Consider the following 16,485-nt stretch of genomic DNA (forward strand, 5'->3'; position numbering starts at 1 on the left):
TACATGAGCAATTTTTTAAGAAATTGAAAGATTTGAGGGTCAAATTTGGTTGTGGTGGTTATAGATTGTACATACCCGTACTACAACCACCAAATTAAAGACAAGAAAAGAGATGAAGAGAAAGGAAATATCCATACTCCAACTACCGTCGCCGGAGCAACTTTTAAGAAATTGAGACCCAAAACCGAGGTTGTGAAGGTTGAAATTGGGTTTGTTTTAGATATAGACTTTATGGTCAAAATCGAGGCCTCGATTTTGGACTTTGGTAAACTTTGAGCACTTCGACAATGGTGGAAACGGCGCGGAGGTGAAGAGACTGAGAGAGAGTGTGATGGGAGAAAGGTAGAGGGCATCGTCGATGTAGAGGAGAGATAAGGACGGTGGTTGATGTGTCAAAAAAAAGTGAGGTGGTGGTTGTGGTGGCTGCCATGGATAAAGGGAGGATGTGGTGTTGGTAATCACTAATGAACTATGGGGTTGACTGAGGTGAAAGAGGAAGAGGGAAAGGTTAAAGGGTAGTTCTCTATTATGTTAAAATGGTCATGAGGGTATTTAAGTAATATTGTAGTATTACATTTGCCATAAAAGAAAACAGTTCAAGTAAAAAGAAACTTACCAAAAAGGAATACAGGTCAAGTAATAAAGAAAGGAAGAAGTAATTATTATGAAACGGAAGAAATACTATTTTATATTTCTTTTGTTTCTGTATAGTGCAACACTTCCATTCTACTTTACATTGTAATTAATGCCTCGGTTTTTGTGCTCGAAATCTTCTCTATTTGTGTGCAAAAATTGCTCATATAAATAATACAAAGTTTCATATTAATAACACATTTTATTTTTATTTTAACTTTAGTCCTTTTATAATCGTACATGCACTCCCCATTATTAATATTGGAATCGAATGAAGGTCAATATAGGCAAACACAAACTCATGGCTAAACTCTTATCATCATCCCCGTCCCCGTCTATAAATGGTTCAAGACCATATGTTAGGCAACAATTATGACTCATTGAAGGTAATCGGATTAGATCAATGCCATTTTTATGGTTGCATATCTTCAAATTGTCTCTAAAACCAGTGGCGGATCCAGGAATTGGACCTAGGGGGTTCGAACTTTATCAAACACCCGATATCCAAATGCACGGATTTAAATCGGATATTCAAGTATAAAATAGAGTGTTTTGATAAATACCAATACACAAGTAAACAACAAAATAAGTCCAAATTTGAATAAAATTGTAAAATTTAATAATCCGATACAACAATACATAACTTCAATTAAATATCAAAATACAACTCATAAAATAGATGTAAAAAATGACTCGATGTAATCTTCATCCTCTATGTCTTCACTAATAGGTTTAGAGCAAGTTTGGAGAGGAAAAGTTTGATGATTTTGAGATTTGTCCCAAAAATGCTCCAAACTTTTCATGGTCACACACTAGTACACTATAAAAATTTAAATAAAATTAATTAGTACTGCATCTACTGCACATTATTAATTCATAATTCATTTAACAATCAAGTATTCAAGTGAATCAACATATTAGCAATTGAGAAACTCAAAAACAGATTGAAAAAAAAATACGTTAACACTTAAATACTTAATAGAAAACACTCAAAGCAGTACAATTTATAATTTTGAACAAGTACAAATAAACAAATTACAAAGCAAATTAAAAAATTTAAGAAATTGTTTGTTTGTTTGTTGTCGGTTTTCTTTCTTTGTTTCTTCTTTATTTTGGAATTGTTCCTCTTTCGAAAAAAAATGAAAAGAAAAAAGTCAAAAACTGTGATTCAGTGGGAGAAAGTTACCTGGAGTTCGACGCAGGCTAGCAGCAGATCGTCGGCGTCGCCCTCGTGGCCTCGTCCGTGAGTAGACTGCAGTGGTGTGACTGGGTGTGGCGGCCAGAAAAGTGAGAAAAGAATCAAAAGATAGAGAAAGAAAGTTAGGGTTTTAGCTCGGAAGTTACAGGGAAAAGAAATGAGAAAAAAGAAAAAGAAAAAAAAATATATACAATTGCGCCCTAGGAGAGTCGAACCCGAGATTTGCTGACCAATTTGAGAGATACTTAACCAACTGAGCTCACACCTAACATAGTATATGTTTGCTACAAATATTTTATTTATAGGTTTTCTGTTTTTTAAATAACATTCCTATTTTTTTTCCCGGATCTAACGGGGTTCAGTTGAACTCCCCTGAACCCCCGCTGGATCCGCCACTGCCTAAAACCTACACATACGCCTTACAAGATCACACGTGCACATTTTCGTATAGACAATCCGACCCCTTCAACAATACACTTATCAAAAGGTATAAAAATGTTCACTAACTACATATCTCCTCATTGTGTGGCAGTTTCTTATGTGGACTAAAAGCATATGCTTACATTTCATGATTTGACTACCTCATGTGTTTTTCTTTGAATTTAAAATAAATTAGAATAAAACCCCTAAAGAGTAGGATAAAGTTTTGATCCCTATATTGCCAACCAATCAAGGTTCCTAATCTCCACAAAAGAATAGGCAAAAAGGGAAAGAATCAAAGGTAAAGAGAAGAACCAAAGATAAATGTTTTAGGTGTGTTAGTTGGTAATTAAGGATATGTGTGAGTTGGCATTGTCAATCTCTTTCTGACTTATGTCCCAAAGTGGAGCAATAAGGAAAGAATCGTAAGGGTAAAACGACAAACAGATTCTTTGACCCACAAAAAGATAAGGGACAAAAGTTGTGACAAATTTAATTTCATGGTACTTGAATTCAAAGTTCAAACATTATTGAAGCTTATTTAGAATTTATTTTATTTCGCCCCCTTCCTAATAATGTTGATTGGAGCTAATGAGATCTTGTGTAAACATTTTAACCATTTAAAATTACTTGATTGCAATTATTGACAAATTATTTTAAAAAATTATGAATAGCACTATAATTTTCAATGCATGCATGCGTGACAAATAAACAAATTACAATAATTTGAGAAATAAATGTCGCTTTAAAGCCATAATAATTATGGGTAATGATATTTGTAGCCCTTAATGATATGTATAAGCATTAAATATACTTCCTAAAATGGAATTAAGTTAGGAATTCATGACCAAATCACGAGCAAATCAGTGTAATAATTGTTAATTTATCCTTAACATTTCCTTTTTTAGCTTCTTATACATAGCCCTTAGGGCTATGTTTATCATTTTTCAATAATTAAATGCATCTATATTTTTCACTGTATTTTATTGGTTCAATAGAACTCATTGATTATTCTAATAATTCCCTTCTCTACCTTATTAAAATTACTCCGTAGAAGATAACTTTTAGGAATAATGTGCTACCAACTATACCCTCAAAAATATGTGTAAAAATGTGTATTTACTTTTTTACCCTCATTAATATGTTTAATTACTCTCATTAATATATTCAATGTTTTTTTTTTATCATTAAACATATCATCAATTAATTCAAGGTTTTTTTTTTTAAAAAAAAAAAACTTGTAATGCTTTTTATTTTTTTTTTGTTGAATAAAAAATCTTTAAATCCTTATACTTCATATGTTATTATTATTATTTAGAAAGAAAAAAAAATGTATGTACGAAGAGATTGTTTATTACTAAGAGACTGTTTATTTTTACTTATTCGTGTTTACTCTTCTTATTTACAATCTTGTCGTCCTTTAATTGCAAGTATTGTTAAGCTTTATTAGCTTTTAAAATTTACATTATTTGGTGGCATATAAACAACGTTATAAAATATGAATGGAGTTCGTATTAAATAGTGATATTTGAACTAATGTTACCAATAGGTATAAAGAACTTAAAAATCCTAAAAACAAGGGAAATCGATAACCGAAAAAAACACACACACACACACAAATAAAAATAAAAATAATAAAATACTGGTATTACTTATGGAGAGAATTTAAGAGGAAAAATATAACTATTTGGTTATTGCTTTAATATTAGATATAGTTATAAATATTAGATGGTTGTTTAACATTAATGAACTTACATTATTAAATTTTTAGCTAAAACAAACATTTCACATATTATTACTACGTATGACCAAAGCTCACAAAAAATTCATTTGAAGAAAAATACATTGGTATTATTGAAACATGGAAATTGAATAAGAGTTTTAAACTAACAATTGCTTAAGATATGAAGGGATGCAAATTAATTAAAATATTATTTAATAATAATTTTGACATAACACTTTTAAACTTTTGAGGGTTAAAATATAATTGTCATAAAAGATTTTGGTGGCTTTCTTATACTTCTACAAAGCCACCACATAGACACATAAAACAAATAATACATATCAAAACTATTAGGTCTACCACTTAAACGAAATATGTAAATACACGCCAATATAAGTTGTCTATAAGAGCTAGTTTCTTCGCGCGCATTGCGTCCGTAGGCGACCATGGCCTAGTTACAGTTAAATGTAAAAATAAGTTTGTTGTATATATATAAAAACGATAAATCTAAAAAAAAGATTATTGCCTTTCTCCCTGTTTGATTAGTCAAGTATGGGATTTTCTGTTTTAGTTAAAATGATGCAATTATCCATCTAAACATTGAGATTAACTTAAACTGATAATTGATCTACTAGTATTTTAGTTAATAGGAGTATCATACAGCTATTATGTGAATGCCACAGTTTATGTGGGGCCCATGATAACATTGAAACCTTATCATGAATTTATGTTCTAAAAGAAATACACTTTAAGGGTAATAATTTAAGGGATTTTTCCTAAAAAGAGAGAAAAATATTCTTCAACTTTTTATAGTTGATTAATTTAGTGTACAGTGTACCACGAGAAATATTCAACTAGTACTATCCGGTAGTTAGAGGTGTCAATTCGGTTAAACAGTTTGGGTTTGGGTTGGGTTTATCAGTTTCGGGTTATAACGAGTCGGTTTATAACGGATTGAAATAATAAGCGGGTCGGTTTGGGTCGGTTTTGAAAATTATCGGGTCAGTTCGGTTTGGTTTTTTAAATTGCAGTTTCTATTCGGATCGGGTCCTTATCGGGTCGGGTTCTAGTCGGTTCGGGTCATAATCAATTTGGGTTGAACCGGGTCGGTTTGAAAATGGGTTTAGCCCATTTAATGTGGGTTTCGGTTAAAAACAGTTCGGGTCTTAATCAGGACGGGTCGTAATTGGTTCGGGTCATAATCAGTTTGGGTTTAACTGGGTCGGTTCGAAAATGGGTTTCGGTTCAAAATAGATCGGGTGAAATCGGGTCCAACCATTATTGTTTCGGTTATAATCGGTTTAGATTGAACTTGGTTGGTTTGAAAACGAGTTTACCCAATTTGAAACGGGTTTCTAATCAAAATCATATCTAAAATTGAGTCGGATGATTATCGAGTCGAATTAGTCAGATAATGGGTAGGAACGAGTCATGTTATAATCAAGTCAAGTCATAAATAAATTGGGTTTATCGAGTAGTGGGTTGAAACAGATTAGATCATAAATATATTGGGTAACAGGTTGTAAATGACTCAGTCATAACGGGTTACAGGTTTTAAACGGTTTGGTCATAACGGGCTACGGGTCGTAAACGGTTCGGTCACAACGGGTTACGGATTATAACCGGTTCGGTCACAACGGGTTACGGGTTGGAACGATTTAGGTTTATCGGATTTTTATTGGGTTTTAACGGTTTTCGGTTTAAAACGGGTTGGGTTACTATCGGGTTTAAACGTAATCGGTTTGGGTTACTTTCAGTTTTGGGTTGTAACGGTTTGGCTTGATAACGGGTCGGGTTGGTAACGGTTTGCACAAATTCGGTTTAGTTCCGTTTCGGTTTGGAAAAAATTGGGTCGGGTCAGTTTTCGGTTTCTAAAAAACAGGTTTTAAACAGTTCAGTTCCTTTTCGGATCGGTTCGAAACAGTTGGGTTTAACGGATCGGGTCAGAAACTGACAGCTCTACCGGTAGTACAATTTATTATCCTTTGAACCAACAAAGAGCTAACTTAGGTTTCGACACTTCCTTGATTTAGTCGCACGTGACGCACGAACTGACGACCCAACATTATAAACTATATTTGCACGTGACCAATGCGTGACTAATGACGTTTCAAGTGTTTCAATGTATGTGTAAATATAATATTTTAATTATTAATAAAATTAACGTTAGATAGCTTCAAATGTGCTACTAGTTGATAAGCATGGTCAAAGTCTCAAAGACATGGTTGCTAAACTAATTCCTATTATATTATTGCCTACTAGTTGATAACACCCACATTAATCCCAAATTTCATCACATACATAGATGATTTGATTTTAAGTAATAATAAAACCTCATTTCATTTGGATCATTATGAAGACAAAGGACTTGTAACAATGTGATATTTAGGATCAATAAGTATAACTTTTTAAAAAAAAACTAGGATCAATAAGTACGAAATTTGAATTGGAGATTGAATTGGTGTATTGGATCGTATCGTGATACAATCAAATTAAACTAATTACACTAGTGCCCCAATTTCGTCATTGAGTGCATGATCCATATTTACTACATCATGTCATCTTTTTATGTTTCAACCGAGTGTAATCACAATCATAAAAAGTAAAAATAAAAATAAAAAGATCAAATAGAAATTATTAGGTACACATGTGAGTATTTATGTCCCACATTGCATTGAAAGATCAATGAAGTATAAGACTTCTATTTAATAACCTAAATGGACTAATTATACAAAGTACATACTATCTTATTGTATGTGTTGATTAATTTTAATATATAATGTCTCACTTAATTAGATTATGTTTGAGGGGTTTTTTCCCTTCTTGTCTCTCCATGTATAACAATTTGAATCTAAGTAAGGCGGAATACTCTAACTATTACATATTTATTTTATGATGAAACTTCAATTGAGTTATATTCGTCGACTTTTCTCTCTTTCTTATTTTTCCTTGACCTCCATCGAACATTAAAATTATAACATATTCATTCATCGAATTTGGCTTAAGATTATGTCTAGGGGAAAGAAATTAGCATATCCCAAGTGATCTAAATTGCTTTACTTAAAGGGAAGAACATTAGATTTCCATTCAATTGGGCATCGAAGAAGACCCAACTAATATTGCCACGTCTTAAATCAATTTAAGTATAATATTAAAAAGCTTGTTTTTGCGTGGTAAAAGAGAGAAGAATACCCTAGAAATCAATTAGATCATGGTTTAATTGATTGCTTCGTGATGCTAATGGGATATAGTATTAGATGGTAGGACAGTTATTTCATTAATTAATTACAACGGCTATGGTAGCTCAGCTTGTGCCTTTATAATCTTATTAAGATATAATTAATTTTCTATTTTAAATGTCAATTTTTTGTGTGGTTAAGGATTAGGCAACGTAACATGCTAATTAGGATATGAGTTTTAAAGTAAGGGGGCTTTAAGTGGACTATATATAGTTAAGATTAGAATAATACGACGCATTAGATATTGTAAAGCTCGTGTTATCTATAATCGCACTCATTCACCACCAAATACGCCAAAAAAGGAAATTACATGTGGTCACTTAGAAAAGTGAAATATTCAAGAAATTTGGGTGGACCACTTTTAAGATTATTAAATTAATATTAGAACAACTTTTATGTTAAGGTCTAAGGTTTTAATGAAATTATTAATATATGCTTCAAGGTGTGGATGAGGTTGGATGGGTATTTCAAGTAAAAACCTATTCTCTTCAACTAATTTCTATTTAAATGATCCATTTATATATCAATTACTCCATAATAACAGTATTATCATAATAACTGAATCTCATACTCCGTATTTATTTATTGAAACATATTGTTAATAGATAGAATTGATTTTTCTATTAATTAAAAAATCATATTTATTGGCAACTAAAATATGGTACTTTTTCTGTTCTTGAAAGTTTGCTGACTCACTTCATATTTGTGCCTATGTTGTCTCCAATAAACATCTTAAGAGTATCAATGAGCGAGGAGAGCCAGATTAATATGGATGATGGTCATTTTACTAGTAAGACAATTGTGCAATAACGCGAGAAACAAATTCGAGTTACATGGACACCACAGAATAAGGGAGACATTCCCAAGTCTTGAGACTCGTAGGATAATTAAGATGGTTTGGGCTAAGACATAGGGGTACTTGGATATATGTAAGAATTAGCATTGAGTGAAACAAGCAAAACATTCAAATAAGTCATATTCATATAGGATCGGAAAGTTAAATTACAAGCAAGAATTCCAATCGAGAGGCAAGAGTCTATGTTCATTAGCTATGGGTTAGATTTGGTTCGTCAAGAGGCCAAGAGGGTCCAAAGTTAAAAGGTTGATTCATCATGGCGCGCCTTCTCATTTTGAGAGGGATTACGATTGGACCTCATATCGACATCTTAGCTTCATGCCTCATACCATGAGTATTAGTCATTGCCGTGGTTTGGTGAATTGGTGCCTGGTAGGTTAGTACAAAGATTGATTACAAGCTTATAGAGGATTGGGCTAACAAAGCCTAAATCCTCAAGGATAAAGCATGTTCATTGAGTTGAATTCAAAATAAAGCTTATTGAATTGAATAGGGTATATAATCTTTAAGTCTCAACTTATCCTAATTAGAAATGAGCCGATAAAATTGTTAACCAACCATAATTTTCTCAGTAAAGTCACTAACTGTGGGCACAAATTTACTTACATGAGATTGTACATGTCAATGTGTATGGCTTTTAGGGAATTGGCCTATGATGGTATTGGAGGGGATGAAGGAAGAAGCAAAAGAAAGGGAGTCACAAACAAGAGTTTGGATTTCATAAATTGCTCTTTGGATCATATATACGAATGGGACAAAATCGAAGGCAACACGAAAAGGCTTTTGAACATGTTTACATCACATCATTTTTATTTTATAAATATGACTAAATGAGGTCTAAAATCAGATATGTAGAGATGAATCCATGAAGGAACAGATTTAATTGACTTAAAGTCAATATATGCCCATATAAGCCTTCACGTACTAGGTTATATAGCCCCTGCTTTGTAAAATCAGAGATGCTTTTGACTTATGTCTTCAAGCATGGTATTTGGATGACAACACTGTTATTGGTGACACTTTGGTGGTGGGAAAGTAAAGGTTCTGCAGTTGATTATGAAGGTAGGGCCTCATTTTGGGTTACATCTCAATGTGAAAAAACTAAAGTTTTCTGGCCTAAAGAAGACCCTCGAAGCAAGCTTGTGCGTGTTTTTCCATCTATTGCTCGACCTTCACATGGTCTATAGTTAAGTTGTTTGGTGGTCCTGCTAGTTCCGATGCAGAGGGTGACCAAGACTATTGCGCTAATGGATAAGGTTACTAAGCTCGATGATCCCCAAAATGAGTTGTTGTTGCTTAGGGCATGCACCAGAGTTACTAAACTCTACTTTGCTTTGCGTACTTGTCCACTTAGTACTTTTGAGGTGGGTCAGTGCACTTTCGACGAGGCTTTTCGATCCTCCTTGGAGCGTATCGTTACTGCTTCGAAGCTGAGTTTGGCGATTGGCAGTGGCGGCTTGCCACCTTACCATTTGCGTTTGGCCGACTTGGTGTTTATTACGCATGTGATGTTCGTCATTATGCTTTTCTTGCCTCTCTGTTACAATCTGCTAGGTTGTAGACAAAGCTTCTACGGCATGCTGGCGTTGTTGGCCTTGGTCAAGCCGTTGCGAATGCGTTAAATATGTTCAATGGAACGGTTGAGTTTGACATTTTGGGTAATCCTAGTGAGGTCATTGCCCATAAAATCATGAAGAAATTGGCAAATATATATTTCACAAAGGTTACCGCTTCTGTAGAATCCACCTTCTTTTTATCTCCTCTTCAATCAGCATTGTGGAAATCGCAGCAAGGAGATCACACTTCTGCTTGGCTTCGGGCAGTTCCTATTTCAGGATTGAGTTAGATGATGAACGCAAAGACTTACCGATGTGTATTGTGTTGCCGCATGGGTGTTCCATTATTCTATGTCTCGGTGCCATGCTCTACTTATTCAAGGGTTTTCACTAGGGATATTTTCGGTGATTACGCGGTGTCATGCGCTGGTATGGTGGGTAATAAATATCGGCATAATATTTTTCGAGATACTCTTGTTGGTGTTTGTTATCGATCTAGGATTTTGGCTAGAAAGGAGGTTGGCATTGGGTTGTCTGGAGAGAACAACGAGACCCTTAGACCTGTAGATGTGTTACTCAATTCCTGGGAGCGTGGTCGTGATGTCTGTGTTGATTTGACAAGGTCTTCTCCTTTGACACAGTCAGGGATGTATGACTTTGTTCTTGGACAGGTTGTGGATGATGCGGCTCATTGGAAGCGGGTCAAATATGAATCTAGTTGTCAATCAATTGGATTTGGATTCCTTCCCTTCTCCTTTTATTCACTTGGAGAATTAGACAAGAAGGCTATTGCATTGCTAAAGCGGGTTCAGAAATTCTCGACGACTCAAGACATTGGGGCTCGTGCTGCTTCTCATATTTTTACTAGGATCGGTTTTCCTATAGCTAGAGGAGTGGGGCCCAGATTGTATCTCGGCTTCCCACTAATTTTCTATATGCTGTCTCAGATGAGTAGGTTGACTCTATTTCCGAGGTGGTTAATCTCTTTCTTGCTGGAAGATGTCCTATGGAACTAGGAGACTATATTGCTAGTGCTTCTCTCACACCACTTATCAAAACCGGTGGTGGTATACATCCTATAGATGTGGGTACTATTTGGCGGCGTTTGGTTCCGAAGGTCAGTGTAGTTATGGTTGGCCAGTCTTTGGGTAGTTACTTTGATGGTCTTCAATTTGGCGTCGGGGTTCCTTCAAGTGGTGAGGAAATTCTTCATGTTGTGAATCGGTTAGTTGAGGATCAAGGTTCTGATGTTGGTCTTTCAATATTGTTGGTGGATTTTTGAAATTCCTTCAATCTATTTGATCATGGGGTCATGTTACGTGAAGACCGTCGTCGTTGTCCGAGTATTTTGCGGTGGGTTTGTTGAATTCTGCTACTCTAATCCAGCCAGATTGTGTTATGGGGACCACACCTTATGGTCTTCTCAGGGGGTGCAGAAGGGTGATCCCTTTGGCCCTCTCCTTTTTTCTTTGGTTTTACAATCTCTTTTGGTAAAATAATATATGCTTTAAGGTATATCTTCAGGCGTGGTATTTGGATGACGGCACTATTATTGGCGACACTTTGGTGATAGGGAAGGTTCTTCAGTTGATTATGGAGGAAGGGCCTCGTTTTGGGTTGCATCTCAATGTTGAAAAGACTGAAGTTGTCTGGCCTACAAAAGACCCTCGAAGCAGGCTTGTGGGTGATTTTCCCCCTTCTATTGCTCGACCTTTTCATGGTGTTAAGCTGCTTAGTGGTCCCGTTAGTTCTGATTCCAGGTTTAGTGGCGAGGTTGTGATGCAGAGGGTGACCAAGACCATTGCGCTAATTGATAAGGTTGCTATGATGGATGATTCTCAGTGTGAGTTTTTGCTACTTAGGGCATGTACTGGAGTTTCTAAACTCTACTATACCTTGTGTACTTGTCCTCCAAGTGCTTTTGAGGCGAATCAGCGCACATTTGACGAGGCTCTTCGATCTTCCTTGGAGCGTATTGTTACTGCTTTGGGGCCCGGGTTTGGTGATTGGCAGTGGCGGCTTGCCACCTTACCATTTGCGTTTGGCAGGCTTGGTTTTTATTCCGCAGGTGATGTTCGTCATTATGCTTTTCTTGCTTCTCGATTGCAGTATGCTGGGTTGCAGACAAAGCTTGTGCGTCGTACTGGTATTGTCGGTCTTGGTCAAGCTTTTGAGGATGCGTTGAGTCTGTTTAATGGAACGGTGGAGTCTGACATTTTAGGTAATCCTTTTGAGGTCGCTGCCTTGCTCTAAACTCATGAAGAAATTGGCAGATATATATTTCACAAATGTTACCGCTTCTGCAGAATCCGCCTTTTCTTTGTCTCCTCGTTAGTCAGCATTGTGGAAGTCGCAGCAGGGAGATCACACCTCTACTTGGCTTCAGGCAGTCCCTATTTCTGGGTTGGGTCAGACGATGAACGCAAAGACATACCGATGTGTGACGTGCTACCGGCTGGGTATTCCATTGTTCTTTGTCTCGACACTGTGCTCTGCTTCCTGCCGGGTTTTTACTGGGGATATTTTCGGCGACCACGCGGTGTCGTGCGCTGGTATTGTAGGTATTAAATATCGGTATAATGTTTTTCGAGATACACTTGTTGATATTTGCTACAGATCTGGGTTGACATAGGGTTGTCTGGAGGGAATGGCGAGGCCCTCAGACCTGCCGATGTGTTACTTTATTCATGGGATCGTGGTCGTGATGTATGTGTCGACTTCACAGGGTCTTCTCCTTTGACACTGATAGGCCTATCTGACTTTTTTCCTGGAAAGGTTGTGGCTGATATGGCTCATCGGAAGCGGGTTAAATATGAAGCTCATTGTCGGGCGATTGGTTATGGTTTCATTCCCTTCTCCTTTTCTTCTCTTGGGGAATTAGAGAAAGAGGTTGTTGCGTTGCTGAAGCGGATTCAGAGGTTCTCGACGACGCAAAACATTGGGGCTCGTGCTGCAGCTCATATATTCACTAGGGTAGGCTTTGCTATAGCTAGAGGAGTGGGGGCCTAGATTGTATCTCGGCTTCCCACTAATTTATTGTAGGTTGTATGACTTTTATTTTTGAGATATAATGATGATGGTGATGATGAAGATGATGGTGATGATGATAATAATGATGATGATGATGATGATGATGATGATGATGATGATGATGATGATGATGATGATGATGATGATGCGGCTCATCGGAAGTGGGTTAAGTATGAAGCTCGTTGTCTGGCGATTGGATATGGTTTCATTCCCTTCTCCTTTTCTTTGCTTGCGGATTTAGAGAAGGAGGTTGTTGCGTTGCTGAAGCAGATTCAAAGGTTCTCGACGACTCAAGACATTGGGGCTTGTGCTGCAACTCATTATTCACTAGGGTAGGCTTTGCTATAGCTAGAGGGGTAGGGCCCAGATTGTATCTCGGCTTCCCACTAATTTATTGTAGGTTGCATGAATTTTGTTTTTTAGATATAATAATAATAATAGTAATAATACAACCTACAAAAAAAGACAAAGTCAAAGACAACCTACAAAAAATTAGTGGGAAGGCGAGATACAATCTAGGCCCATACTCCTCTAGCTATCGCAAATCCTATCCTAATGAAGATATGAGCTGCAGCACGCGCCCTAATGTCCTGAGTCTTCAAGAACTTCTGGATTCGCTTCAGCAATGCAATAGCCTACTTTTCTAATTCTCCAAGAGAAGAGAAAGAGAAAGGAAGGAAACCATATCCAGTTGCTCGACAACTGGATTCGTACTTAACCCGCTTCCAATTGGCCGCATCAATCACTACTCGTTTAGGAACAAAGTCGGATAGCCCAGACTGTGTCAAAGTAGAAGACCCTGTCAAGTCAACACAGACATCGCGACCCCGATCCTAGGAATAAAGTAACACATCTTCAGGTTTGAGGATCCCGTCGTTCCTAGGGATGTCAGTGGGGCGGGTCAAGTAGGAGACCCGCCCCATCCCCGCCCCAATGGGGCGGGGATGGGTCTCGGTTTGGCGGGTGGTGGGGCGGGGATGGGGATTAAAACCATACCCGCCATGGGTGATGGGGCGGGGGTGGATTTTTAAGTTGTACCCGCCCCATCCCCGCCCCGCTCCACCCGCCCCCACTTCGTACCCGCCTCATCCCTACCTCATACCCACATCTACATATCTTTTAAAGCAAAATTATATACTTTTATTCTATTTATAAAATAATTACATGAAATACAATATTAATGATAATACTTTGTACGACACTTATATTATAACACAAAAATGTGTATAGAATGTTTTATTTTATAATTCGTATTAATTATGTAAGATTGTGTATTTGAGATACGAATATTAGGTGGATCTTGGGTGGGGATTAGGCGGGTCTTTGGTGGGGATTAGGTGGGGATGGATATCCAAGTGGGGGTGGGGCGGGGATGGTTTTGGAGTTATACCCGGTGGGGCGGGGATGGGGATGAAAATTGGACCCGCCGCGGGGATGGGGATGGGGATGGGGATGGGGATGAAAATATTAGGTGGGGATGGGGATGGAAAGGCCAACATCCGCCCCACCCTGCCCCATTGACATCCCTAGTCGTTCCCTCTAGATAACCCAATGTCTACCTCCTTTCTAGCTGAAATCCCTAACCGATAGCAAACATCAACAAGGGTATCCTAAACAACATTATGCCGATGTTTAATGCCCACAATACCAGCACAAGATACCGCATGATCACTAAAAATATCCCCAGCAAAAACCCTCGAACAAGCATAGCACGCTGTCTTGGTAGAGAACAATGGAACACCCAACAGGTAGCACAACACACAGCGATAAGTCTTGGCGTTCATCGTCTGACCCAACCCCAAAATAGGGACCGCTCGAAGCCAAGCAGAGGTGTGATCTCCCTGCTGTGATTTCCATAGTGCTGATTGTCGAGGAGTCAAAGAATAAGCATATTCTGCAGAAGCGGTAACCTTTGTGAAATATATATCTGCCAATTTCTTCATGAGTTAAGGGACATCGACTTCACTTGAATTACTCAAAATGTCATACTCCACTGTTCCATTAAACAGAACCAACAAATCCTCAAAAGCTTGTCCAAGACCGACAATGCAAGCATTGCAACATCTAATTCCCCAAGTGAAGAAAAGGAGAAGGGAAGGAAACCATATCCAATCCCCCGACAACGAGTTTCATACTTAATCCGCTTTCGATGAGCCGCATCTACGTACCACAACCCGTCCAGGAACAAAGTCAAATAGCTCTGTTTGTGTCAAAGGAGAAGACCTTGTGAAGTCGACACACACATCAATGTAGGAGATTATAGGTACTACGCAACGGAAATAAACATGAATCAATTCATACAGTACCTAATCCCAAGATCTAATGCATAACACATAAAGAACATATAATTGTAACTTTGAAGCGTGATTCCACGTGCGATCGAGCAAGAACAATGGGAGATAAAGAACCCCAAGCGTGATTCCTCTACTTGGTCCAAGGGCACAAGTTAAACCTTCACTAATGCTAGTTAGTCGTGATTGAACGCTTCAATCAAACCTCAACGGAGAAGAGAGACAGGAGCTAACCATGAACCACCACGACGAACACCACGAGCCACCACGAGGGGGCGCCGTACGTACGGAAGTGAGGGGAGAGGGGAGGGCCGTGAGGTGAGGAGAGTGTTTAGGGTTTTGGGACTTGGTTGCTTGTTTCACAATCTACTGTGTGTTGATTGTTAAATTCAACCCTAGGCATGGATCTTATTTATAGATCATATCTCTAAATAAGAGTCCATGTCAAGCCCAAGCACCTTATCCTTAACACATTACTCTAGCCCAACACTCTATATGGTATGTCATAATCTCATGAGGCCCATTAATGGGCCTCTTACTTGTTTAACCCAATACCCTTGTTGTGTGACCTCATAGGATCCATTTTATTAGGCTTTAGACTATTTAACTAGCCCAAAGATCATTTGTCATATCTAGCAACAAAAAGTGACGACCCAAAAGAATGAACTTATTATCCCCACAATAGTGATCCTTGATATATCTAGTAATTACACTTATCAAAGACATAACTCCTTCAATCACGACCACGATCCCATGAATAAAGTAACACATCGGCAGGTCTGAGGGCCCGTCATTCCCTCCAGACAATCCTATGTCAACCTCCTTTCTAGATGTAATCCCTGATCAATAGCAAATATCAACAAGGGTATCTTGAACAACATTATTCCGATGTTTAATGCCCACAATACCAGCACATGACACCACGTGATCGCCGAAAATATCCCCAGTAAAAACCCTTGAACAAGCAGCGCACGACGTCGAGACAGAGAATAAAGGAACACCTAAGCGGTAGCATAGCACTGTAGACACCCATTTGTGTCTCCCCAAAACCAAACCCAGTGATGAGTACCTTTCACGTTGAATCATAATCGAATGAAGTGAAAGTGTGGAAAGTCTAGTGTTGCGGTTAATGTTATTTCTTTTCTTTCTCTTTGTTTTTGAAAACCTATTTTAAGAAAACATCCAATCTAGTTTGGTTTGGTCCATGGAAAGGGTCCAATAATGATGTATTTGGGTCGAGTTTGAAAAAATCTTTCCAACGATATATTATAAGCTCAATTCTGATGAATAATGAGGAAGTTATGGCCAAATTACTAAACTGGGCCCGGTTTGATCTTTATATGCGGCTCAATGATCTAGCGGAGGGCCTATTATGATTTATCATTCCTAATGCAATTAGGATTGATTATAGTCTTCTAGAAGGTTCTTTTGAATCCTAATTCAATTAGCATTGATAAATTGACTTTAGTTGACTTTTAAGAGTTTTAATCAGAATAAAAGAAGTGTTTTTAAGGAAAATACAATTTTGCCTTCTCGTAC

At 37.5% G+C, this 16,485-nt stretch overlaps 1 long non-coding RNA gene across 1 annotated transcript; it reads right to left on the reverse strand.

Annotated features, from left to right (window-relative positions):
* Positions 1–1,163: 1,163 nt before the first annotated feature.
* LOC110683697 lies at positions 1,164–2,662 on the reverse strand. Its single transcript, XR_002503662.1, has 2 exons — positions 1,820–2,662; positions 1,164–1,453 (listed from the first exon to the last, which is right to left on the reverse strand). It is a non-coding gene; the product is annotated as an uncharacterized LOC110683697 (long non-coding RNA).
* Between the last annotated feature and the right edge of the window lie 13,823 nt (positions 2,663–16,485).

The sequence above is a fragment of the Chenopodium quinoa genome, unplaced genomic scaffold (genome assembly GCF_001683475.1).
Source record: "Chenopodium quinoa cultivar QQ74 unplaced genomic scaffold, ASM168347v1, whole genome shotgun sequence".
Taxonomy (NCBI): domain Eukaryota; kingdom Viridiplantae; phylum Streptophyta; class Magnoliopsida; order Caryophyllales; family Amaranthaceae; genus Chenopodium; species Chenopodium quinoa.